We start from the raw sequence: 26,379 nt of genomic DNA on the forward strand, positions 1-26,379 counted from the left end.
TTCCCTTTCATGCTTAAGTAGAAATTATGGTCGAATGAATATTGACTGAATGAATATTGGTTGAATGAATTGGTCGAATTGTGATGAGTATTTTAAAAAAAAATGTTGTATAAATTTTGGTTATTTATAACAGGATGTGAAATTTACAGATCCAGTCCCACCCATCATGGAATTTGTGCTATTACCTGTGCTTTGATTTAACTACTATAATATATTCCGTCTTCTAGTGCAAAAAGTTCATTATGCAAATTCAAATTGAATTTAGTTTTTATGATTTTTCCACATTTTTAAAAAATCACCTTTTCATGTAGAATTTTGTGCTGGCTCTTTTGTGCCAGATTTCTACCACCTGATGTAAAACAGTTTCATTAAGGAAAATAGAATAAGATTATGTTAAAGTTTTTTACATTTTTACAGACCTAAATCATATCCTATCATAGCTGGTTTGATTTGGTAATGGGGACTGGGTGTCAAATATCTTCCAAAACTGTTTAACCTTCTGATGAATCAAGCCCTATCAACTTAACTTTGAAAAGATTTCCATTCCCACTTTGTGAGTCAGATGTTCAACTTCGTTCTGCATCTCTGAAGTGGTTTATGCTGAGACATTGTTTCCAACCCTTTGCTGTTAAAAGGATCATCTAGGCACTTTCGTATGGTGTTACATTATACTTATACTAGATGTGAAATTATGCAAATCGTGCATAAAAGATTTAGGAAAGATTCCATAATAATTGTTTGACGAGTTGGAAAAATTGGTTATTGTTCTTAGGTGAAAAGATGAAACAGTGTTCTTCTCTGCCTCTGTATCTATAAAAAAAATGCTACTCATAGACTATAGAAACTGCTAAAAAAGAAGGAAAAAAAAAAAAAAAAAAAAGAAAGTAAAGCTGCTGAGGGGCCAGACCAGGAAGGCGAAAAGATGCTCTTCTGACATTGCAAAGAAAATAAGAAAAAATGTGTCACCAACACCTGGAGAGTCTAGTGATGTTTAGAGCACACCCAGAATCCGCAGAGGGTTGCTGAATCTCTTCATTTGTTCAATAACATTTTTAGTGTGATTCTTCTGAGATGATGATATAAAAGGCAAGGTAAGGGGAAGGAAGTGAAGAAAAAGGAAGGGGAGGGAAGGGAAGGTAAAAGAAAAGAAAGAAAACTAAGCAAGTTATGTTGCTTAAGGATAGTATTTATTTATGTTTAGATGAATATATTTTCAGATAAGTGTATAGCAATAGCCATGAAAATAGCACCATTTATCTTCTTTAATTATTCGATAGTGCTGTTTGAATTACCACTATCAGTCTCTGCTGTTTAGAAATAGAAAGCCTTAAATATTTCATATTGGAGTTTCAGCAGTTAAGAATAAAAGCTGAATTTAGATCGATCAGCTTTTCTATGAAATTTGTTTATGATTTCAACCTATATTTGTTCTATTTTGGATTAATTTCTTCTTAATCTCAGCATAGGTAAGGGCTTGTTCTATTTTTCTTTAGAAAACATACTGCTTTTTTGACACAGACTTGATTGTCCATCTGACAGTTATTGTACATGTAGATGGAAGATAGTTTTGAAAAAACAGAAACCAAAATAACTAATATGCCCATTATCCGGAATACTGTTATGAAGAGTTGCAAAGCCTTTCAGCCTACATAGATCCACTTGAATAAGCAAGGGTACAAAAATGTCCGTGCTTGTTTTTATGTCAAAGTTTTAATTTTACATATTTTTGACTGAAAGTTTTGACAATTTTCAGTTGTATGATGAAGATGGTTATTGGTAGAAAAGAGTAAATCTTCATTTTACAATCAGAGAAATACATTACTTGATCTGTGTTTCTGAGTTAAGCATATATTTTTAATCACAAAAAAATACTCAAGAATACAGCGGTTCATTTTTTGTTCTGTTGTTCTTACACTAGAAACTGTTCATCTGATGAAAAATATGAGAGGTTGAATTGAAGCAATCTGTCAAAATTATGTAGTGTATCTGTACTTGTAAAGTTGTTGATGAAGAAATACCTAGAATAAAAGTTCGGACTTCCAATAGCTGTTTTCTGAAATCAGAATCCTGAGCCCTGTTCTCACTATATACATTAATCCTGCCTCACTATATACATTAATCCTGCTAGAGTATAACAAAGGACTGGAGGAAGGGCAGAGGACAAGAATGATCCTTTCTTGCAAGAAAGAAAATAGTGATTATAGGGATGGCATATAAGATTTTTTTTTTTCTCACAGATTTGAAATTTTTATTTATTTTAATGAAGAGAGTTTTAAACACCTTCAGAATTATGTTATAGGCTACTTTTTAGTTTTGAAGACTGAGGATCTCAGTGAAGAGGCAGAAAATGACCCTGTAGCAAACTGATGATCAATGTGGTGCTTACAATAACTTGCATACGGGAGCAAGGTGAAGAGAGGTGCCTGTAATCACAACAAGGGCAGACAGTGCAAATGGGCAAAAGGCAGACTGTGCTTTGAATAAATGTCTCTGCCTAGGTTTTATGCTTCAGACCTAACTGCAAGGAGTGGAATAGTCCAGTAGTGTTTTCTTTGCTCACTGCTCATTTCCTCTTCACATATCTCTGCTACCTCTAACAATAGTAGGAAAGAAAAACATATATATTATATAGGGAGGATAACTACTAGAGAATAAAACTGGTGTAACAAATAGCATGGCAATAAATTAATAATATTAACGGATTTTGGAAGAGTTTGTTGGAGAAAAAAAACACTACATTTTTACTACAGTAGAAACATTGGGCTTTCATTGAATAGAAAAGTGCACATTTTTAGTGTAAATAGTCTACAGATAATAAAGTAGGCTGATTATTATTTACTTCAGAAGTGAAGAAATAACCTTCATCCTTATTCACTACTGCTTGCAATACTGTCATCTTTAATTTCTTATCCTTGCCTTTCTTCCTATGGGAAGTATGATTGCCATAAGAAAAGGCAGAATGTTGAGACTGAACCTTATTATCAAGGACCTGCTAAGGCAGAGAATATTGACAGAGTTATAAGTAGCTTTTCAGCTTAGTATTGTCAATGAAAAGTCTGTGAAGCTAACAACTCTATGGACTTACCTAGTACTTTAAAGAAAGAAGTATTGTAGTTTACTTCAGGTACAACAATATGTCAGTGTCCTCGTTGCACATTTAAGGAAGCAGAAGTTGCAAAATATTATCTTTCAGTGGGTGTGACATCACAAAATTTTCTCTTATTTATCCTATCTGGGCAGCAGCTCTAAGTAGATAGGCTGCACAAAGAGTCAATGTACATATTCAACAATATCTCCCATAATTTGAATTATGTTGGTACAGCATGGTTTCTGCAAGAATTTGCCTCTTTTAATGTTACAAAAGAAAGTTGAAATATTGTTTTTGTCATACTGACATCCCTTCATGTTTGCATCTTTTCCTTTCCTGCCTGGAAGTTTTTATTACAGGATCTCTAATAATGGTTCAATCTAACATTCACTCAGGCCAGTGTGGCCGAGGAGAAGACTGAAAGGCTGGTTCGTTGTTTATGTCAAGATGCTACAATGGCCTGTTTTGCCAAGGCTTTTATGATTCGTTCATCTAGAGCTTTAGATTGATATGCCAGTTAAACAGTGTCTAGAAAACATCTTTAATCGCCTTATACCGTGTATGTAGGAATTCAGATGTCTTTTTGAATCACAATATCCACTTACCATCTAGTTACTCTGGTGCTTTTACACTAATGTTTTTAAGCAAGGTTCCTTTTACATCTCTAACTGCAAACTCTCATCGATTTGAACTAGAGTTAATGTTTTTGCCAAATGTTTTACCAACATTTGATTTAAACCACTGTCCTCTATTTTTCCTTAATAATGGTGGTTCCATCATCTCAGTTGCTTCTCTGTAGACTGATGTGTTTGGATACTTACGAAAATTGCTTCAGTAGCTGAGATAGTTAATGGAGAAGAATGCATGCCAGCAAGTATTACTAGTCATTGGATGCATATAAAGTATGCATCCAAACCAGGAAAAAAAAAAAAAGAAAAAAGGTAAACACAGAACTTAACATAATGCATTATAAATTACAGATGTCAGCTAATTTTCATGAAATTCCTTTTCCAGCATTTAACACATTTAAAATAAATTCTTTAGTTATTCACCAGCCTTAGAAAGCTGCCTATAGCTCATTTGGTAATACTGAGCGTTGAAGGTTCAAATGCAGACGGGACTGCCAGGTTCAAGCTGGGAATCGCAACTACAATGAAGTGGTTCAAATCTGTTTTCCATGATGGTCAGAAACACAAATGAGCTTCTGCTTGATGATCTTTAACTATTTCTTAAGTCACTCACAAATCTAGCAGAAAAGGAATAAATAGAATTATTCAGAAAAGCATAGGGAGTTTTCTGATTTTACTTCTGAGAGGGGAAAATAAAAGACACTGTTTGTTTCCTAAAACAAAATCAGATCATTGGCCGATTCTGCATTTAGCGTTGTTAGCCTTGCCATGGCCTTGTACATATGTTCTTCTAACTTATTTTAAGTTCAATCTTCACTGTTTAGCTATATTTTTAAATATCTCTGCTCAACTTAAAAGCAGTTGCATCTTTTATTTTTATCTTTACATAAACATATATGTTTACAAACACATACAATTTGTTGCTGAATTATATAATTTCCCTGACATGTAGTTCAGTTAATATACAATTTCTGTTTGAGATGATAGAAATAGAATGCCTTGAGATACTTTTAAATAATAACTTTCTCAATATAGTTTTCTACTAAAACTTCTTCATATTTATTAATAAAAAATCTCAGATCGGGAATAGCACAAGACTTTATTTGTAATGTTCTGTTTTAGTTCCGGGCATGATGTGAAAAAAAATTTGATTGCTATGAATTTATGAAAGGAATACTTTTTCTTCATCATGGAAAAAAATAGTTTCCATTTTACATAGAATAAGGTTATTCTGTTAGGTAGGATGTGTTTCAGTATTTTTGTATTTGAAGATGATCAAGGTAGATTTTCTGTACTTTAGCAGACCTGGTTTGCACAGATCTGCACAATTAATCAATGATGTAACCTGTCTAGTTATAGATGACCAGTTAACTACAATTATATGAAGATGCATTATTATTATTAGCACATAATAATTTTGTGAGATAAACATGAGTTTATAAAAATGAAGTTTTAAATAAAAGCATAAACAACATGTTTTTAGAGAAAATACTCTTTCTTTTGGAGAAAAAGATTTAAGTGGATAAGTAGCCTTCCCTTCCTGAAGTTACTTGTTCCGTTACTTGTATTCATTTGGATACAATAAAGTCTTGTTCTATTCGTTTTAAAATTTATTCATTCAAAAATAAGTATTTATTTACATATACAATTGATTCCCAATATTGTACACAGTCATATCATGTATATACACAATTGTTCGACCCATTATCAGAAGTATTGAACATGTAAGACCAATTTTGCTGTGGTGAAGGAAATGGTGAGCCTGAGAAAATATAATGATTTTTTTTTCATAAACTTTGTGCAAGTCCTGTTTCTAGATCATCTTAAATAATGCAAAAACTGTTTAGAAATGGGAATTACCATTTCATGATAGCAGCCATTTCTGTCATCTTTTTTATTGTAAGAGGGTTTTTCCTCTGGTCATAAGTACTTATAAATATTTTCATTTCCTTATCAAATTTTACCAATGACTATGTTAACATAGGTAAGACATGAAATATCAAATAGCTTTGTTTCAGAAAAGATAACATGCTCAGATAACAAGTAGGCATGAAATCTGAATGAAAATCCAAAACAAAACAAAACAACAACAAAAAATAAATATAGGTGGAACTGAAGCCTTACAGGAGTTCATATAATAAGTTCAAAAATATGGTGTTTCCCAAATCAAATATTCTGCATGTGTTCCTTAGTTACATTTAATTGTGTCAGTAACAAAGAGACCTGACAAGGGACAAGAGAACTAAACTTGCTTAAATAAAGACCAAATATGCTAGTAGCACAGAGAAATAATTCTCAGAAGAGCTAGTGTGTTAATTCCTATGGGTAATTATCATCACATTGGTAATTAATAGAAAAAGAGAACTGGAAATAGATTAAAAATGACTCTAAAGTAATTTGGAATGCAAAAATTCATGTTTTCATGATATAAGTTTATCGTGATATTTCTGTTTTTGAGTGAAGCGCAAAAGATCAGGAAGGTCAAGAAGTCTGGCAGCCTCTTGAAGTGGTGAGCAAGTTCACACTGAGAACATTTACCACCTGCAGGACTGGCGCCTTCTTATGTGGCCTCCCTTTGTCTTGCCTGGGATTGGGGAAAGCAGTCCAAGGCAGTCGAGCCTGTTATTTTTCTGGCCAATTTCTAAACTCGTGTAATTTTCAGGTTAGAATTAGGAATTTATGAATTACTGGAGTAATCCCCAAGTGTCCTCTATAGATAGGAAAAGTAGTTACTGGTTGCCAGAATAGAAGATGATATGGCATTTTCCTGGCAAAGTTGATGCTTTTGGGGGGCAAGGTGAATTGGAGCCTCCTCTCTTCATTCCTTACCCTCTGACCCTGAAGAGGGTCAGCACCTGCCATTAGCAACATTGTGGTTTGTGGGAAATATCTTTTGACTCCATAGGAACAAAACATTGTGGTTTGTGGGAAATATCTTTTGACTGCATAGGAACAAAACAAACACCTATGACAGGAGAAACAGGTAAGCACAGAAAACCTCTTCACATTGTCAGATTAATAGAAATGATGTATGTTTCTTCAACATCACATGCATCTACTATTTGCTTGTCTCAATGCCAACTTGCATTAAAAAAAAGAAAAAAATATCATGGCAGTGATTAGATAAAAGTGCAATATGATTTTTGCAATATAGAGTAGTGGTTTTAAAGTGGTTTTGTTAGACTGTAACCTAGGCTAAGGATTGAGAGTCAAACTAGAGAGTAGACTTAGGTGAGAGTTCATTAAAGAATACATTGATTTCTGGAGGGGGGGAAATAGGAAACCATCGTACCAGTACAGAATAAGGGAAGGACTTTGATACCGGAAAAGAAAAAAAATGGTATTTTTCACTGGACAGGAGTTATTACCCCATTTTCAGGGCTCTGAACTTATACGGATGGCATGGACAGTGCTTGTGGAGATGATTATTTGAAGAAAAATTACCTTTGATGCAATACCAAGTTTCTTTTACCATTAATTCTTATGTTGCTGAGATATTTGGAGAAATATATTAATGTAACAACTTTTTCTATTTGTGCATAATTTTACTAGCCTATTAATTTCTGAGAGTACTTTTAGCAAACCAGTTTCACTTGTCTTGCTTTGATTGTGAAGTTTCTTCCTGTTACAACTAATTTAATATTTTTAACCAAAATGGCAAAATTTTAGTCTCATTTCACTATAATAATTAAATTTGTCTGTGGTGTCTATTTTTGCAGCTAGAACTAACCTGTAGTGAAGTTGTATTAATGATACATTGCTTGTAATAAGAAATAGAGCTTTACTGAAGTGAAGGTGTTATCTTGTCTATTTTAGACTTGCCTGCTCACTGATTTCATCCATCTTAGAAAAGAACCAGAGTATTTAAATTTACGGAAGAAGTGGCCTAATAGTTGCCCTTGTAACAGATGTGGGGGAAGGAGAATATACAGATAAAGTTAATTCCAGATATGTGGTACTTAATAGCAGATGATTTTGCTCTAGGCACTAGAGAAAATATAAGGCAAAGGCAAAGAAGTATTTTTTTTTTCAAAATTTTCAAAGAAATATCTTCATTTTTTTCTTTGTCTTCAGAGACTATTTAAAGATTTTTTTTCCTATTTTCTCTAGCAATGTAAAGCAAACAAGTTGTATAACTGGTTACAATATGGGCCTTTTGCTTTCTAGATAACCCTTTACATTTACTCTTTAACATTTTATTTTAAACTGTGTTTTGATCTTGCCATGCAAATGTTTTCTTCCAAGTATATAAAGTAGGTATGGAATTCAATTTAAATGTCTACCTAAGAAATCTTTTCTTCTTTCACTGATATTATTCTTTAAAGACAGCAATTGAGTTCATCTTAAAAAAAAAATCATCTAAGGCCTAACTGAGTTACACAGAGATAGGTATCTAATGCTATTTTAGAGGCATGAGGAGTATATTCAGAATATTTGCAAGGGTCTAGCATATCTGGAAGAGAAACTGCAGGAGGCTGGACCATTTAGCATCCGAGATGCTAAACTCTCTACACTTCCTTAGGTAAATAAGTTGAGTCTTTTGTGGCTTTTCCTTTGAATCATTTGGTAGAGCTCCATCAGCTCCATGGAGCCAACTCCAATGACAGATACAATAGAAGGTTATACAGAGCACACAGATATGTGAGTCTTATTGAATTATTGAACTGAAGTGTCTTAAACTGAATCACAACCTAAATTAAAATAATTTCTGAATTCATAGCACATACTTTGAAATTCATTGCTTGAGCTGCAAGTTAAGGAATATATCCCTGTATTTTCTGCTATGCCATGAGACTGATATTTTAAAATGTAGAATTTATTTGAAGAGACTATAATTTAAGAATGTAAAATGATTGAATTAATTTATTATCTAAATTATTGTGAAATACAAATCTAAAATGGTGACTGAGGCTCCCAAAATTCATCAGGATGACTTAAAAGCCATGAGTTCAACAAACAAGACATTTTTCTGCAATTAGATTAACATTTGCAAGGTTTCTGCCCAAATAAATATTAGACATGCTCCTTCAGAAAAGGGAAAGAAAAGCAGCACATCAGATTTTTCAGTCAGACTCCAGGATGCATGAAATAATAAATTACTTGTGGTGAGTCCTACAAGTCTTTTTCAGAAGGGGTAAATATGAACAGGGTGTGTGTGCTATAACCCAGGAAGATTACAAATGCAGAAAAGAGACTACTATTTTTGGTGGCACAAGAGTAGGAAGAAATAAAGTTGGGAAGAATATGGTATGTTTCCTGGATGTCTTTGGAACACAGTTCAAGACACCCCTTGTTTCCCACCGCAATTCATTAAACTAATCCCTCCAAACCAAAGCTGACCTTAAACCAGTGCTACCAGTATCCCAAGATGCTTTCATGCTGCTTTGTCTGATCCTTCTTTCTGTCTTATCTCGCTTTCAATAAATGGGAGAAATTTGTATAACAAGAAATGAATAGGAGGTTGGGTGGCCCTCAGCAAGTAGGAAATGCAAAAGGTGGAACCCAGACTTCTCCCAGTCTGTAAAGAACAGAGGACAAAATATGACCTCTGCCCATCTTTCTTTTCTCTTCAAGCTCCTTCTACACCTTGATCAAATTGCTAAACTTCTAAGTTTCCAGTCCTATGATTTCTTGCTTATCTGCTATAGGAAGTAAGCAGAAAGAAATCTTCCAGGCAAGTCCTCAGGCTGGAATTTAATTATTTCAAGGAGACCAAGTAAACTCCATAAAGTAGTGTATTTTACAGATCCTAAAGATGGGCTGATATGAAGAGAAAACTGAGTAATTGTAATTTTTTAAAAAAAAAAAAAACACTTCTATTTCCCATATTTTACCTATGAGAAGAAATATTTCAAGGCAAATATCAATACAAACCACGCAGAATGAAATCATTGAAGGAGAAAAATATGTAGAATGTAGTGAAGTAAAAACATACCTTTATGTATAAATTTTCTAATATGTGTAATAGATTCTTTTTTGGGGCTTTTTTTTTTTTTTTTTTTTTCCTGAAGTACTAGCTCCTAGTGAAGAGTTCCTGTGACAGGTTTTTAGCTTTCATTTTTTGAAAAGAACTTTTAATGATAGTATCATTGTTCCAGAGGGAAAATGGAAAGCAGTTAATCATAAAAGTTAAAACTGAAGAAAGCTTAAAAGACAGCACTCGCCATATATACCTAGCTGGAGGTTTCTATGACCTTTCATCAGGGATAAATATCTGGTTCTCAATAGTAATACATGAAAGCATGAAAACAATTTATATAACTATATAACATAACCCAAATGCAAGTTGAAGAATAAATATATTAGTCTGTAGAATGTTAAATGAAAGTTATTGATTTGCTTTTGCTCTGATTTGTTTTAGTTTCACTTATTTTTTTTCCTTTCGGTCTTAAAAATCTTCCATAAAGCAATAAAGAAATCCTCGTGTTCCTTATAATCATGTCTCTCAATTTTTTCTGAGGGAATTATGTTGATGAAATGTGTGGATTTTAGTTATTTTCACTACAGCAAGCTTTTCTTAGATGAGAACAGCCTTGAAGAGTGTTGTTAATGTGATGGGATTGACTCAGCTAAGAAGATGATAAGCTAGGGTCAGAATTGTTTGAATAATCTTAATTCAGCCTTTTAATGCAGTAAACATTAGGATATGGCCTTTGAGTGCTAAATTTGGACTTCACTCAGAAAATTAATCAAGATGGAGCAGTGGGGGTGGCTCCCGTTTTCCACTGCTTAACTAGTGGCAAGAGTGTGTGTATGTGTGTGCATAAATACATACAAGTACACACACATATCTGTTCACACAGACCAGTGTATACATACATGTGCGAATGAAAGGATGGTCTCATGATATCCGTGATAAATACACACCTGAAAAGTAGACTTGATATTTATTTATTTATTTATTCATTGTCATAGAGGTCTTATGAGACTTTGCCTAAGGCATATAAACCAGTTTGATCTCACTCTTTTTGGGGTTACTGTTTTGTTTCTGGTCACTTTTTTAGATTGCACTGCTTAGAATCCTAGCAAAGGCATTCTTTCATTTTCTGTTTGTTTCATATAATGATAACAGTAAAGACTGTGCAAGTGAAATTTGCTAATCAACAGGAAAACTTTATAATAAGAAGTTTCCATCATTTATTTTTTTTGCCTTTCCATTCTTCATTTTGACATAAGCAATTTAAAATATGGGGCAACAGAGAAAAGGTGATTTTTGGTGAAGTTGTTTTAACACATTTTAAGACACGTATTTGTTTTCTGAGAATTAAAAAGATCTAAAAGGATTTATTTAAGGGAATTATATAATGGAATTTTAGAATTCGACTTTAAGCCTGTTTTCAGTTCCTATGGCACTTGTTAATGCTTCTCATGTTTGTCCTTCTGCCCTCAATCCCTACATTAAGAAAGGAGGCTTCAGTTACTTTTCTTGATCCACCACAACATTACAACAGCAAACAATTGCTAGAATTTCTAGGCATTTCTGCATTTTTTGATGCCTGAATAACTATCTAGAATTCTTCTCCTGCATGCATATATTTACCTATGCAAATATGTTATCTGTCTGAAGTGATATATATCTTCATGCATGTATATATGTAATAATAAGACCAGAGACTTCAAAGGACCAGGCTCAGAAAGGACCATCTCACGTAGATGACGTGAACATTGCTCATATCCTGTGAGTTGCAGTCAGTAACCTCCAGTTGTGGGATGTTATTAAGGAAGAGCTTTTCAGAATACCCTTCATCATGTATATAGGAACTGTAGGTTAATGGCAGTCATGGGCAGTTTCTGTATGTATGCCATAATAGCTGATAAAATTACTATGTTTCATCATGGCTTCATTATTATTTTAAGTGTAAGAATTGTTCACAGGATTCTCTGGTGACAAACTTGAAGATTGACTCAAGTGCCAGCACAGAATTGTGTTCAATATTTCTGTCGTGAGCTAAAATGAGCTTTGCTAATAACATCTTACTTTTGGCTACAGTCGTATTGTTTTGCTGTTGGTGGATCCTTGAAAAAACGCAGGTGCTTATAACCAGGAATTTATTTCAGCATATTTTTTACAATAAAGGCAAATAAATAAATAAATAAATATACATGCATATCTTTATTTACAAAAGCTTGTGTATAATGGAAATGGACTTCCAGGTACCTTTTTTTATGGAGTGCTGGAAAAGAAAAGGTTAAGGTGTCTATACCTTTGTAGCAATTTTCTCTTTTTTCAGCACTCAAACACAGCAGATTCTCATTCTCCGCAAACCCTATGTCTTTCTACTAGGGTGCAGACAAGGGACATGTGAGATGCAATGTCCTGCAATATGTTGCTGTAAACACTGATATTAAAGGAAAAAATCAAAGGGCAAGGTTTCTAAATCACATGCATTTGCTCAATTCATTATGGTGGTACTGGGTCCTGCAATTTCAGGACTGCTTGACACTCCTGGCTGAACTTGAATAGAGTATCTTGAGGATATCTAACTTAATCTAATACTGCAGGGAAAATAAATAAATAAACCCTTTACACTTCACAACACCTGAACCTCTTTTACTTTAAGGACAATTCTTTCCCCAATAAGCAAAGGTCTATGCTATTTCCAAAATGCAGAAAATACAAGAGCACTTCTTACTAGAGAATAATTTCCTTTCAAAATTTTAGTTTTGGCAGAGATTCTGACTTCTTAGTTACTGGAAATTGCCCAATAACTACCACAGGACCTGGATTCATAGTCACCAGCTGGTATTATTGTGTGTAGAGCCGTTCAAAAATATGAGCATGCTCTTTCCTCCTATCATCAGCAGAGTGTTTTCCTTTAAAGTGTAATTCAGGTGTTCTTGGTAATTTCCTTGTTAAATACATAAAGTCTTAACTTGAATGTAGGGAAACTGCATTCAAGTAGCTGAAATTCAAGAATTGAGGTTAAATATTGCACATGACTAAGACCAAGATTTTCAGCTTACAAATTCAGCTTGCTAATTCCAAACACATGTCATTTAATATCAAATTTCACTCAGTCAAGGTTAATTTGAAAGGAGTTAAATTAAGAACAAACAATTTCAGTTAACTCTTTAGTGAAAAAAAAAGAAAAAGATAGCTCTTTATAAATTGTTTGGTTGAAGTTTGCAAAAGGGAGGTAGAAGAAGGAAAAATCATTTCCTTGAGATGTTATGGTGACATATTCAGTTTGAAAGGTGAAAGATTAATGAAAAACTTGAATAGTTCAGTGATAAAACTATATAAGAGCTTATAAGAAATGAAATCCTTCGTACTCAGCTCAGGACGTGCAAGCAAAATCTCAACCTGCATACCGAATGGTAAAGATAGGAACCAATGGAGATCACAGCAAAATTACTAGGGGTTGTACATCCAGAGTACCAGATAAGCACAGGAAGTGGCTGAGTGGAGGAAAGTCTGGGGAAAAAAAAATGTTCTCATGCTATTTAAAGATAACATTGTAATACAAGCACGCAAAGTGGCAAGATTAAGGAAATTTTAATTATGGCATTCCTATACCTCTCAGTTCTTTATTCAATCCTTTTTTTCTCATGTATTTTAAATCTGCAAATGTAGATCTGTATGGTTTTAATGGGATGTGTAGACCTTGTTAAAATTAGTATGTCATCTCCAACTGTCTTCTGTTCTATGAATTTTATATTCTACCCCAGGCTCTATAGCACATTAAGTAGAAAATTTATCAACAAATTGTACAGATTTAATGCTATATGAAATTATAGTGAATCCCTGCCCTTCTGAAAAACTTCTCTAAGATGGTGATGAGTTTTAACAGCTATGCAATAAGATTATTCTTTAATTCCTTATTCTCTGTGTTGGATCACTTTTCTAAGCCTCCACATAGGAAACACTAGAATTACTGTTCCCAGGCAGGCACAGTCCAGGTCAACAGGGCCTCAGGAGGATGCATTTGGTCACTTGGCTGCAGCACATTGGCTGCTTCATGCTGAAAGACCTGTCCCAAAGGATTTTTTTTGCAAGAGCCTTGCTTCCAGGTGTGGGAAGCAAGGGTCCCTTTCCTGGCTGGCACCAACACTGCACTGATTCATTCATCACTTGAAATGAGGAAAGGAAACACCTCAGGTAACTGCAAGATCTACTGCAGAGTTGCAATATATTGACAGCAAATACTCCATTCATGATCATTTAAATTACTAACCAATATGATTGCTTTTCTTGCTGAAGCCAAAACAGTGCAGAATGGATCTACGGAGCACCCTTGAAAGCTCAGGTCTGTCACCAGTGCACCACACACCATACCACGTGCCCTAGGGGACCCTGCATGTGCAGGGGGGTTGGACTAGATGACCTCTAGAGGTCCCTTCCAACCTTAAGCATTCTGTGATTCATTCTATGATTCACAAGGAGTGCTACATCCGACTAGTTGTCTGGCCTGAGACATTGGTTTTTGAAAAACTCTTCATTTTTTTCCACTATAATTAGTTTTCATTAATTAACTCCTTAGAGTAAGGTGTTTTTCATCTATCTTTGTGAGAAGGTGCCTTTAACCTTAGGAAATCATACTAAAGCCCCAGAGGTCCCCACTTAGTCTTCCTGATCATAGGGAGTCTTCAGCATGGTGTGAGTGAAAACAGCGACTCTGCTAACCTCTCATATTGCTCACCAGAAATAAATACCTGGTTGTTAATTAGAGCAATAAACCCACAGACTGTGTAATAATATACAATTTGTTTAGAGTGGTACATGTAAGCTGTATTTCCCTGCTCATTACTGGAAAAATCCTCCCACACATGTTTAAATCTCTTGAGTGTTTACTGCATGAGAAAAATTGGCAAGGGCCTGAAACAAAATACTTCAGGATCTATTTTTTCCCTTTTTTTCTAACTTGTGCTTATGTTCAAAATAAAGCCATAATGATCAGTAAATGACATATCTATGGATTTGATTTAGTTGGAAGATGTGTATTCTAAAAAATTGTGTGACAGTTTTGTTCTGTCAGTGCAAACAGAGAGTTTCCACATACAATTGCATGGGCAAGATAATACATTAAAAAAATAGTTGAGACTTTGATGTTTCTTGGGTGTACTTCGAGCGTTTAAAATGAGAATTCTTTGCATATGCATTATTTTTCCTTTTGGCCACAACTTGTTTATACAGCCTACTTCCTAAGACCTGTACGGCCAACACTTCCTAAGACCCCTTTTTTCACTTGTTCTGTAAACACAGAGCAGATGTAGCCGCTTGTGGATAATTTGGCTGTGATGGATGGAACATACCACACAAGGCAAGAGGTTGTAGTGCTGTATGTATATCCAGTTTGGTAAACTGTGATACGGGAATTACATACCTTTGTAGTAATGAAAATCTTACATGATCCATGATGATGATGAAATCCATGATGCAGTTTCTTTTAAAAGCATTAAAAAATCATTGTGAATAGAACAAGAATTTTGATTTTGTGACATTTTATGTGCAAAGGGGCAATCATCTTCTACTAGATAACTAGTATGCAGCAATTGATGAAAATTGGTAAGTAGTTTACATGTGCTGTTTTGATGTTGCAATATAGTTAGTGATCTCAATTAAATTGAGATGAGCTACTCATCTTGCACTACTCTGTCTAAAGTGTTGCAGAATTGTTTTTCTAGTTCAATTTAAGTTTTTAAAGAATCTGCTTTTTCAGTAATTTCAGTTTAATTAGTGAACAAATTGCACTTCAGTTAAGAAAAAAAATAGGATGTTTGACATGAAGAATATATCAAGAAGATCTTTCTATATTTAGAGAAAACATTCTCCTTATAAAATGATATAGCTAGGTCATGAACTTCATTCAGAATAATGTATTTAGGAAAGAGATGAAAGTGAAAAATGTGAAAACAATAATCCACACATTGCTTGAAATGAGTCAAAATTGCGAAGATCACAAGAAATAAAGAGAGTGTAACTCCTGTTATCTGGATTTACTGAGAATTCTTGTGCTTAGCACTGTATTTCTGAGGAAGTTTGCTTTCTATAGCCTTGAAGGTGCATACTGTGTCCTTGGGGACAACAAAAATGATGTCTGCACCATTTAATCTATTATGAGTCAGAAAAGAGAGAGTACACTCAGGCCTGATGATTATTCTGTAAATTTGACAAGGTAACTTCTTGTTAGTAATAAATGGCTTCAAATGGAGAATTGAGTGACCTCTGCAAATAGTAACATAAAATGTTTCCAGTTCTCAAATGTATGTATAGGAAGGAGGGTAGAGGATGTATATGTTAAGAATATTTGTATTCTAGAGGAAATTCTTTATCTTCACTAAAATGGAAATGATTACAGATATTGTCTTCTACTTTGTAGCTGATTTAGTATGTATTACTCTCAGAGAAGATAACAGGGCAATTTAAGCAGTTTAAAAATCATTGCTTTACTTCTGCATAAATTTTAACTGTAATGAGTTTGAATTAGCTATGTGGTAACAAAAAAAATACTTTAATCATACTTTTTGAACCTTTTATTTTCCATAATGAAAGCAAATCAAAAATATATGGATAATTATACACTAGTGCAAGCAAAGTTTGATAATTTATACGCTGTCCTTCTGAGTCAAAATGAAATCAAGAATACAAGTTCAGGGTAGTGTAGTATAAGCTGATAATACATGAAGCCTGAAATTTTGCAAAACCTCGGTTTGCTGCACATTTTCCTGTCCTTTTTCATGGTGTAGACACCACTGCAGCTTCTACTGTAAACTACAAACTTCAGAACTGGCAGTCAAGGATCTCGGAATTAACTGAATTCATACTTTTCAAAACATATTAAGTGTAGGCTCAAGAGTGTATGCACTGAGTTACCTGATAATGACAAAAAGTAGTACTATGTTTTAATAATATTAGATGCTATTAAAATATTATATATTAAAGAGTTCATTTAAAAGCAGTGACGACTGAAGTGCATCATTTATGTAATCTTCAACAAAGGCAATTAATAAACTAGATTACCTCAGGCAAGTACAGATAGACAGCTGTCAAAGATAGCCCTACTATGTTAAGCACCATGCATGCGTACCTGATCCACTCACTGGCCATATAGTTATTCCTCCAACTGTACACAAGTCGTATGTTTGGCATGTTATAAAGAAGGTCTTTATATATGTTCAAATATATACTTTCTTTTTTTCTTATCTGTGAGAGTAAGCCAGGTCAAAAAAATAGTGTGTAAGAGAAAAAAAGAATGTAAAATCAATAAATAAATCAGAGATATTTTGCTAAATTCACATTCTGAAAATACACAAAGTTTTTTTTTTTTTTTTTTTTTTTTTTAAGAAAGAGCTTATGAAATCATGTTGTCCAAAAGCTGTTTATTTATTTATTTATTTGTTATTGTTAGAGTAGCAGTAATATTTTTGGCAACTGAATGCACAGGCAACAAAGGGCTTTATGAATTGATTAAATGTCTTGGCTTTGGTCTGATATTTAATCAACTGCCAGAACAATTTATTGCTTAGCATACACTTGCAACATGACTATTGCCCCTTAATCTTGCTAGTGCAGAAAAAACAAATGCCAAAGTTTCTAGATTCAGCAAGCTAAAAAGCTCAAGTGGTGCAGTTGATTCATGTGGTTTATCTCTGTCTACATAAAGTCAAGATTGGATTGTACTATCATGATATCTTCAAAAGAGAATAAAACTATTCTCATTATTAGTAATTCTCTACTTACAACTCCTTCCACATCTCTCATTAAAAAAGCTCTGATCTTACAGGTGGAAAGTTAAATGTTAATTTTTTTAAATATAGGATAATACAACCTTAAAAAATAATCAATGTGCACTACGTAATGCTGAACCTTCAGATCATTTTGAACAGTATTATTTTCATGATTCACTTGCAAGGTCAGAATGATAAGCTTTCCTTCCATTTCCTTTTACATTTTTAAATTTTGTGATCATTTTCAGCTTATGGTTGAAACTGATTCTTCTGGCACAGGAATTAATGAATTAATTTGGATGACAAAAGAAGGGGCACCCATCCAAGTCTTTAGGCATCAATGACATGAGTTAGAAGGGAAAAAAGATAAGTCAAATGTCTGCTTATTCTCTCTCATTCACAATAACTGAACTACTTCAACCAAATTCTCCAAAATGATAAAAAGCATTTATCATGGAAATTAGTGTATATAATGTGATAAGAAGTAGTATTTAGTGTTAGACTTTACTCTCTTTGAAGTTACACTTATTTATTGCTGGCACAGCATGATGTACAAGTAAAGATCCTAATTTACTATAACTAAGCCTTGTGGCTGTTCAGGTGTTATACCAGATGTGGTTTTGATTCATGATAATAGGCTTGATCTTAAGAGCATAGGACATAAGAACTGAGATAGATAAAGGTTAGCATTAAGAGCAAAAGCAAACTGACTTTTGCAGGATCAGAGAGTAGGTGAGGGTTGACAGAACTGACATTTCCTTAACACTCCTCCAGTTTCATATCTGATAGGCGATGTTGTAATTGCAACAGAAAAGAAGACTAAGAGTAAAGTTCTTGTTCAATTAACACTGAACAAATGTTTTGAAGAGTTCTACAGGCAGTTCTAGCAGCATTGCATTTCATGTTACTGTGGTTTTGTTTCTATATTTGATTAGATATCGCCTTAGATTAGATAATGCCAGACTGATTATGGATTTTTTTGGGGGGGAAATCAGCTTGAGTAAGTATTTTCCAGATAGAATCATGATAAGGTTTTCCCTCTTTTTCAAATTAAAAGTTAAAATGGAAACTATAGATTTAAAGAGAATATTAGTCCTTTTTTTCATCACTTTGCAGAGCAACACCATAGCTAAGTGCAAATAACTGCCTTAAAAGAAACAGAAATGTTGCACACGAAGCTCAGAGGTAATTGCGTAAGATTTATTAGTTGAATCTCCACTAAAAGCAACACAAATTTGTTTAGAATAAAAATTTATTTGTTGTCATTGTTTTTGTTTTGATTAGACTTCTTAGTTGAATAAAACTATTGCTGCAGAATGTCCATTTGTTAAACAGACTAGGTAAAAGCTCACTGTCCTTCTCCTAAGACCTGCCTCTTAATTTAGTCTGCAGCATCCCAGTATTTTCTTCAGAGAGTCTGCTTCACTCAGTTGAAGTCCCATTCCTTCTATTCTACTTTTCCTGTCTCATGAAAGCCTTTCTCCCATCAAAAAAATGAAGTACATAGCATCCTCTCAATCAGCAATTGATCTATCTAGGCCTTAACATGCAAGCAGTTTTATGTTCCCACCTGCTTTTCTTTAATAACACATTTTCAAACTCTTTTCTGACAGTACTTACAATCTATTAAAGAAATAAAACAAATATTGAGAAATGAAGCAGGAGTACAGCATGTTTAAAAGCTTGATTATTTGCTTTGCAATCACAAAATAATATTTGAGAACCAGCAATTCTACTTCTGCATCATCAGTTTTGGATCTCAAGTATACAGTATCTCTGATCTTCTTGCCCCTCTGCTCTCAGGACTGTGTTTTCCAATAAGTCATCTCAGTCCCTTACAATGAACTTTTCTGGAAGATGTTCCAGAAGTACACAACATGAAGAGGAGAAATGTTGTGTTCAGAGAAACAACAAGAAATTTCAAGATTAATTTAGACTAAGACTTTAGACTGAGTGGACTAAAAATCAAACCAAGGAGAATGCAAGTGGGGAGCATAAGGAGAGCTTTTCAAAGCTTTTTCCCCCCTGTATGTCCAGTCATAATGCTATCAATCCAAGTGATACTTCCTCATTTGTACAGATACATTATATATCTATTTCTATGATAAAAGCAATTTAGAGTTTTAATACTTCAGAAAATTGTTCAATTTGTCACTCCATAACTCTCCTCTCAGTAAATGAATCTTCAAACCGCTGATCAGGAGTCTAAAGGAAAAGATATGTTCACAGCAGCACATCTGTCTGTGTTTTTGGATGTTTGTCTAACATTTATGAAGTATCAACCTGTTATTTCTCTCACTTTCTTACTGAATTTTCAAAATTCTGTTCTTGAATTTCTTTTAAAATTTCTTTTCAGATTTTTAGATATAGTTTAGATTCTTTAGAATATTTGAATTCTTTTCAAAGGATAGCTTTTGCTGTCTAAGTTACTTTCATCATTTGACTTTGTTTTCTTTCTCAGTAAACACTTCAGATAACCGGGAAGATTTCAGAGACCTTTGTTACTACATTTCCATTTAGCATGTGCATAGATTCCTACTAAATGACAGAATTATCAGCCTAGCTATAATATAGTGGCAAAGAAGGATGCAAAAATTCATTTGCAGAGTTGGAGAAAGGATAGCAGCCTGTTTTTTTTTATCACCTACTCCTCAGACATGTCCATAAAAGTAAGTTTTTTTCACTCAACCCTATTACTGAAACAAGAAGACCTCCACAAGGTACGCCATAAGACTTCTGGTTCACTCTGAATTTCAGAAGGGTGCCTAATTATTTTTTGAGTGTTCTCCCTACTGGTCTCTAATTTAATAAAACAGATTTTTAAAGGTCTTTCCCCATTTTGGAAAGAATTTTAGGTTCTATCGCCACCTAAATGCTCTTAATGGATCATGTCTGACTATAAGTAGGGCAGTGATGTAGGTGTTGATCCCGCATAATGTAATATGTATTCCTGACATTATACTGTAGACTAAGTCAAGCTCGGTGTCTTGAACTGAATTTCTGTTGGTGGTCAGAGAACATCAGGTGTGATACTGCAGAAATTGTTTTCGAAATGCGCTTTTGATCCAAATTAAAATGCTAACGTAGATTATCTATTTTTCTGCCATCTCTGTGACTCCCTTCTTTGGATGTTCACCACATTACCTATAGTGAGCCCTTTTGACGGACATATTACTGCTGATGGTCTGTTGTTGCAGTTATACCACCACCTATTTTTCTTTTCTTCCTCTTAACAGTTTATCACTTATGCTTCTCTGACCTCTCACTTTTTAGCCATGTTCTTTATCTATTAGATTTGCTACTAACTGAGACATCAGCTCTGTCCTGAGATACCCTCTGTCCAAATCATTGCTGTTTCAATGTTCTTTCCAGAACCCTCTCAAAACTTATGTCTCTAGTAATCCGTACTGTAACTTGTGGCTCAATAACGGCTAGACTGGGGCCACTTTAGGACAATTTAACACTCTAAAATATAGTTTTACAAGATAAATATGTCATTGAGAATGAAAACAGGCTAATTTTATATGTGCTATTGTTAAACAGCATTTCTAATTAATTATTCTTACAGCTGGGACTGCAGCTACACACAGGGCTCTTTTCTGTAACATCTTTTTCCAGAATAGCTTCAGCTGAGCTGCATTCGTCAGCGGGCTCAAGAAGCACAAGTTGTCCTTCTGTGCGTGGAATTTCACGTTGTCTTCTATGGTGGATACTCCTTTTAGACAGACAAGCAGGCAATTTGTGTAGTGGTTTCAGGAAGAAATTGTTTTGTCCTGTGGCAAAATGAAGAGATTTTATTTAAGCTCTTTTACTTAGGTTATTACTCAAATTTAACTTGTTGGCATGTTTTTCAAATAAGTCAATTTGTTAAGATGAGATAAATTCTGCAGTATTTAGCTCCTTTTTTATCCTCATTTTCGTTTTAATGCATTTTCTTCCATTTTACATAGTGGTTGTTCTTTATTAATACAAGTAATCCAAGTAATCTGCTGCTGTGGCAGCTGACAGAGTTTTTTATTGACAGTGTTACAGTGATTACTTTATTTCTGTTTGTATTTTTGCCGCATTGGAGGAAACAAAGGCTTATGGCTGTAATAGTCTTGGGTTCTAATTCTTGCTGAGCCTACATCTGGGTGACTGCAGACAAGCCACTTGACCTCAATATGACTCAATTAACCCAACAGCAAAATTGGGTAAACATCAAAATCTCATTGAAAAGCAGCTGCTGCATCTAAATTGAATTGTCCTAAATTGCATTGTGACAGCATTGCCATTGGGTCTCTGAAGTCCAGAATTTTAATTGTTTTGCCATCATAATGCTGCATGAAAACAGCTCTAAAAAGCTAGCAAATAATGATGTCTTCAGAGTTTTGCAGTTACATTACCTATATAGTTAGCAGAGGTATATAGTGCAAATCTGTAAAGTGTCTATGGTAAGTTCTTCCTATATTAAAAAACAACAGCAACAAAAACATCATAATCATTTAAATGTATATTGATCTGCAGGGACTGTGTATTTTTATTATTTTTGAACAGATAACAATGATTTCCTCTTTAATTAATCAAATGACTTTAAGAAATTGTTTGATCTTGAGGGCAGTATGAAAAATACAAAGATTAAAAGAAATTGTATGGGTTTTTAAAAATGAAAGGTTCAGTCTTGGGAAATATTCCATGTCAGTCATTGCTTTTTTTCCCCTTCATTTTATGAAGTCTCTCTTTTCCAGTTTGCAATATCTGTTCCTTAGAGAATTTTTAGGTAAGGTGATATATTCCTCACTTGGCTGTGCCAAACAGACCTGTAAGAGCAGTAGTTCCAATATGAAGTTTTTTTTTTTTTCATAGGTGGCATGGGATAGCATGGAACAAGTGCCCTTCTGGAGCAAAGAGTGATAATGTTTTTTGATGTGAGCTGACATCTCAATGAATTTTTTTAAAGTAATATTATTTTTTTTAACCTGAAATAATTATTTTTTATGTTAATACAAGTGCATAACTATCTTTTTTTATGCACATGTAGACCCCCTATAGGAGTGTAATTTAGGACATGAGGTATGATCTATTGTTGCCCTAAGCATCCCAATGATCCTACACTACTAAATAATCTTCCAAGATCAGCCACTTGGAAAATAATCACTATTAAAAGTGATCTAGTATGATATATCATTCTGCCCTCTGTAAAAAAAAATAATCTTAGCTTATTCAGTTACCTTTAAATATAAGTTTAAAACTAGACTTGTCTCACTGTGTACCTTCTTGGGAAATTATAGCTAGTAGAAAGCATTAATGCTATTTTATAATCATCAAATATCGCACAGTGAAGTCAAAATATCCAACACACTGGAGCCAATCCAGGGATCTCCTTTTTTTGGTATTTCTGTATGGTTCCTCAGGCATTGCACTGTCTTTTTTACCTCCTGATTATTTTTTATTGTGAATCACTCACTATAATCAACACGCTCATTATTTTTACTGATATGCAATGCATGCACTCAAGTGCCAAACAGTACAGCAGCAGGTTGTTCAGTTCAGGTAATATAGCTTTAATAGTATGCTGGGCTATTTCCTTGTCTCAGTTTTGTATTTGAATTTTGTCCAGGCCTCTTGTGAAAGGTGCTTTTGTTAGTGACTTGATAAACTGTAGAAAATATTTTCACATCATCAAAAATGAATATTTTGTCTTTTCACCACTGTGCTCCTAGCTTCTAAGGTTATCAGTCAATTATTCTCAGTAAATGTATTTTGCAAAAACAGTTTCACGGGGAAATGTGATGTTTGTTTCAGCACAGAAGCAGCTTTATAGAGTGCAAGTGCCTGTGCTTGAAAAAATGATCTTATCGTTGTTTACTACTAATGATCTGCTTAACTACAGAGCTGCAGAGAGATCAGATACCCTTTTATGTTCTGTGAGTTAAATTGAATGTCTAATTATAGAAATTAAAGGGCAAGCTTACACCTAGCTGTATATAAATGCAATTATTCTGTGTTACTAATGGTTCTACTATATTTACCAACTGCTATGGTAGTAATAACAGTATGATATTAACAGAAATAAAAATATATCCCTGGCAGGACTTCCTAAGCAGCTTTTATGTTAACGGTAGGGAAAGTGAAATGCTTGAATTTTGTCTCTCCTGATGCAGGAAAACTACTGTGCTGTGAAAAAAAAAAATCAGTATTGGTATCCTCGGCATTGAAGATAAATAGATAAAAAGGTGGTTTCTAAAATTTCAGTACAGGGATCTTAAGAAGTATATTTTCTTTAGTAAAGCAAACATAATAATTGCTAAATTTAGATACTTCAGTAAAAAGGACAGAAGAGCAATGTGGCCCTCTGGCAACCCAGAGTTCAAAGGTATTCTGTTCTGTGTCTGGTGATAGAGATATAATGTGTTGGGTAATCTGATGAAATAGAAATCTTTGGTTACAATGACAGCAAAAAACAAGGGGGCTTAATTTGGCCTGAATTGATTTATTATATAAAGCCACTTATCTAGATCTAAAAACACTGAGGACATAGGAAAACCAGTTTAGTTTAGGAAAACCAGTTTAGCTTTGAATGGACACTTCTTGTAACCTTTCATTTTGGATTATTTTCTCCTCCTAGATGATGAAAATTATTGTAGGGAGCTATATAGTGACCCAGAACCCAATTTTCCTGGGCTGAGAAATCTGTGGAAGGAACAGGATAAATACAAATGTTTTAGCTGATGGTTATATCAAAGATGGAATAGAAATCTCTGTTCATTTCCTAATGATTTCAAGATTGTCTTGTTGCTTGCAGTTAATACAACAGTGCCTTAAGGCACCTTCATAGGTAGTGATATCTGTGATATTTTCTTTCTACTCCTGTCCATCCACAACCATTGGGATCAGATCAGGTAACTGAGCATAAATGAGAAGACAAGTTCAGAGTTGCATCATTTCCTTTATGAATTGGGCACTGTGCTTCTCTGTCGCTTTCTGCAAGCAAAGCTGGTCAGAAGGAGCTGCAGACCTTTCTTTTTTTTTTTTTAGGTCTTCTTGCTCCAGGTTGAGGTGAAGGGCACAGAAATCCATGCCACATCCTCCATCATTTTCCCCAGGACATGACCCCCTTGAATTCAGAGTTCTCCCACCCAGGGAAGGCCATGAACACCCAGGAACTTGTGATCCCAAAATAGAGTAGACTGGCTGCCTCCTACCCACTCTGTATGCCACTGGGTCTTGTGCTCCCTTTCCTTAGTCCTTCCTTCTTTATCCAAGGAGGATTCACCAGCCCACCAGATTGGTGGACAAGCTTTTGTTGCCTGCTAATCCCACAGCTCTAGGAAAGGTCTAAATTGTTCAGGAGTGCAAAGCTGAGACTCCTCATAGAGCAGTAGGTATGAAATTTATGAAGTTGAATTCCCTGCTGCAGCAAGACCCAGCTGTACATCTCTCTCTGAGATCTCTCACTGAGTATCTGGGTCTAATTTTCTCCTCTCCTTTTTGTTTATTTCTCCTTTGGCACACCTTTTCCATCGCCTTAGAGAGCTGCCCTCTGTAGAACCAAGGGGGAGATGATGATGGTGGAGGGCAAGTGGGAAGTAGCTCACTATATGTCCAGTTCTGTACCCTTCTCATGTCCCATCTCTTTTCATCACTGTTTTTTACATTTTTAACACTTCTTCCTTTTTTTTTCTTTTCTTTTTTCATGTTTTTACTTTCCAAAATGATTTTGTCTCCACAAGCCATTTTTCCTTTCCCTGTTTGAGGAGGGACATTAATTAAATGTTTTTCTGTACTGTTGATTCCTGTCCTTAACCAGGAAAATCAATAAGTGTTGCAGTCACAGTGTATGCTTAGGGAGCAGTAGAAGCAGAAGAAGCTACTTTCATGGAGCACAGTACCTGGGCACACAGTTTGATGTGTACAGAGAGCATAAACTTTGGCAAAAGTAGACAGTAGCCAAGGAAGTGAAGCTTTTCTTTTCTAGTGCTAATGACATTCTGCTGCTTTGCAGGATATCTTCTAGGATCTTAGTTGATTCAAACAGCAACTTTCCACTGTTTTGATGAAAACGGCTAGCATGTAGCTCTCTCTCTATATGTATGTATTTATATATTTAAAAAATCCAGACATTATTAACAACAAACAAACAAACAAAAAACCAGACAAGGTAAGTAATGGACCAAACTTCTTCAAATACTAATAATTTTGATGCTTGCCTTCCTAGGCAATGTGCTATAAATACCAATGTCTTAATTTTCAAAAATGACTAATAGTAGGGAATATGTCCTCTTCATTTAAACCATTTTTAAAGGCTGTTTGTTCAAAAAATCAGCATAAGCAGAGTGCTCAGAACTGCCTGTGTTTTGCATTTAACACTTGATTGCTAATGACTTCTGAATGTATTATAGCAAAATTTTCTTAGCAATTTTGTTCAGAAGGGCAGTGAATAAATACTTTCAGCACCAATCATCCGTAGTAATAGTTTTCTATTACTTTTTTTCTGAATATACAGTATCTTTCAGATGTGGATCTGCAAATCTTTCACAGACATATTTCTTGTGCATGAATTGGGTAAGCATGGTTAAACAAAGGGAGAGGATAATTAAAGTGTTTTCCTATAGAAAATCCATACATAAGTGTCAGTAAATGCTAGGTCTGCATTTTAAAATACTATGAAATCTTCAAAGTACAATACATAAAGTTGACTTGATTTGAGCTGGAGAAGTAATGGAAATTTGTTAATAATTATGGTCTTAATCTTTTTTCTGATTCTTGTTAACGGTTAAAAAAAAACAGACAAACAACCTATTCCATGGGCTTTTTTTTTTCTATAAACATTATACATTTTTATTGAAAAAAAAAAAGGTTTTAGAATTCAAAAGCTTTTATTGTTCCATATGTGCCAAATTAGATTACTTGACAAACTTTCATGAACATGTTTTAGAAGTGGCTAAAATGAGAAGGTGAATAAATTAGTCATGACGTGACTTTCCTCAACCATTCGACTATATTTTGACTGAT

At 34.3% G+C, this 26,379-nt stretch overlaps 1 protein-coding gene across 1 annotated transcript in view; it reads left to right on the forward strand.

Moving 5' to 3' along the window:
* Positions 1-26,379, forward strand: part of IL1RAPL1 (interleukin 1 receptor accessory protein like 1) — a 613,365-nt gene that overhangs the window by 287,964 nt on the left and 299,022 nt on the right. The gene's annotated exons all lie outside the window — the stretch shown is intronic.

Source organism: Tinamus guttatus, unplaced genomic scaffold (assembly GCF_059628265.1).
Source record: "Tinamus guttatus ecotype Peru unplaced genomic scaffold, ASM5962826v1 Tinamus_guttatus_pri_ptg000008l, whole genome shotgun sequence".
NCBI classification, from domain to species: Eukaryota; Metazoa; Chordata; class Aves; order Tinamiformes; family Tinamidae; genus Tinamus; species Tinamus guttatus.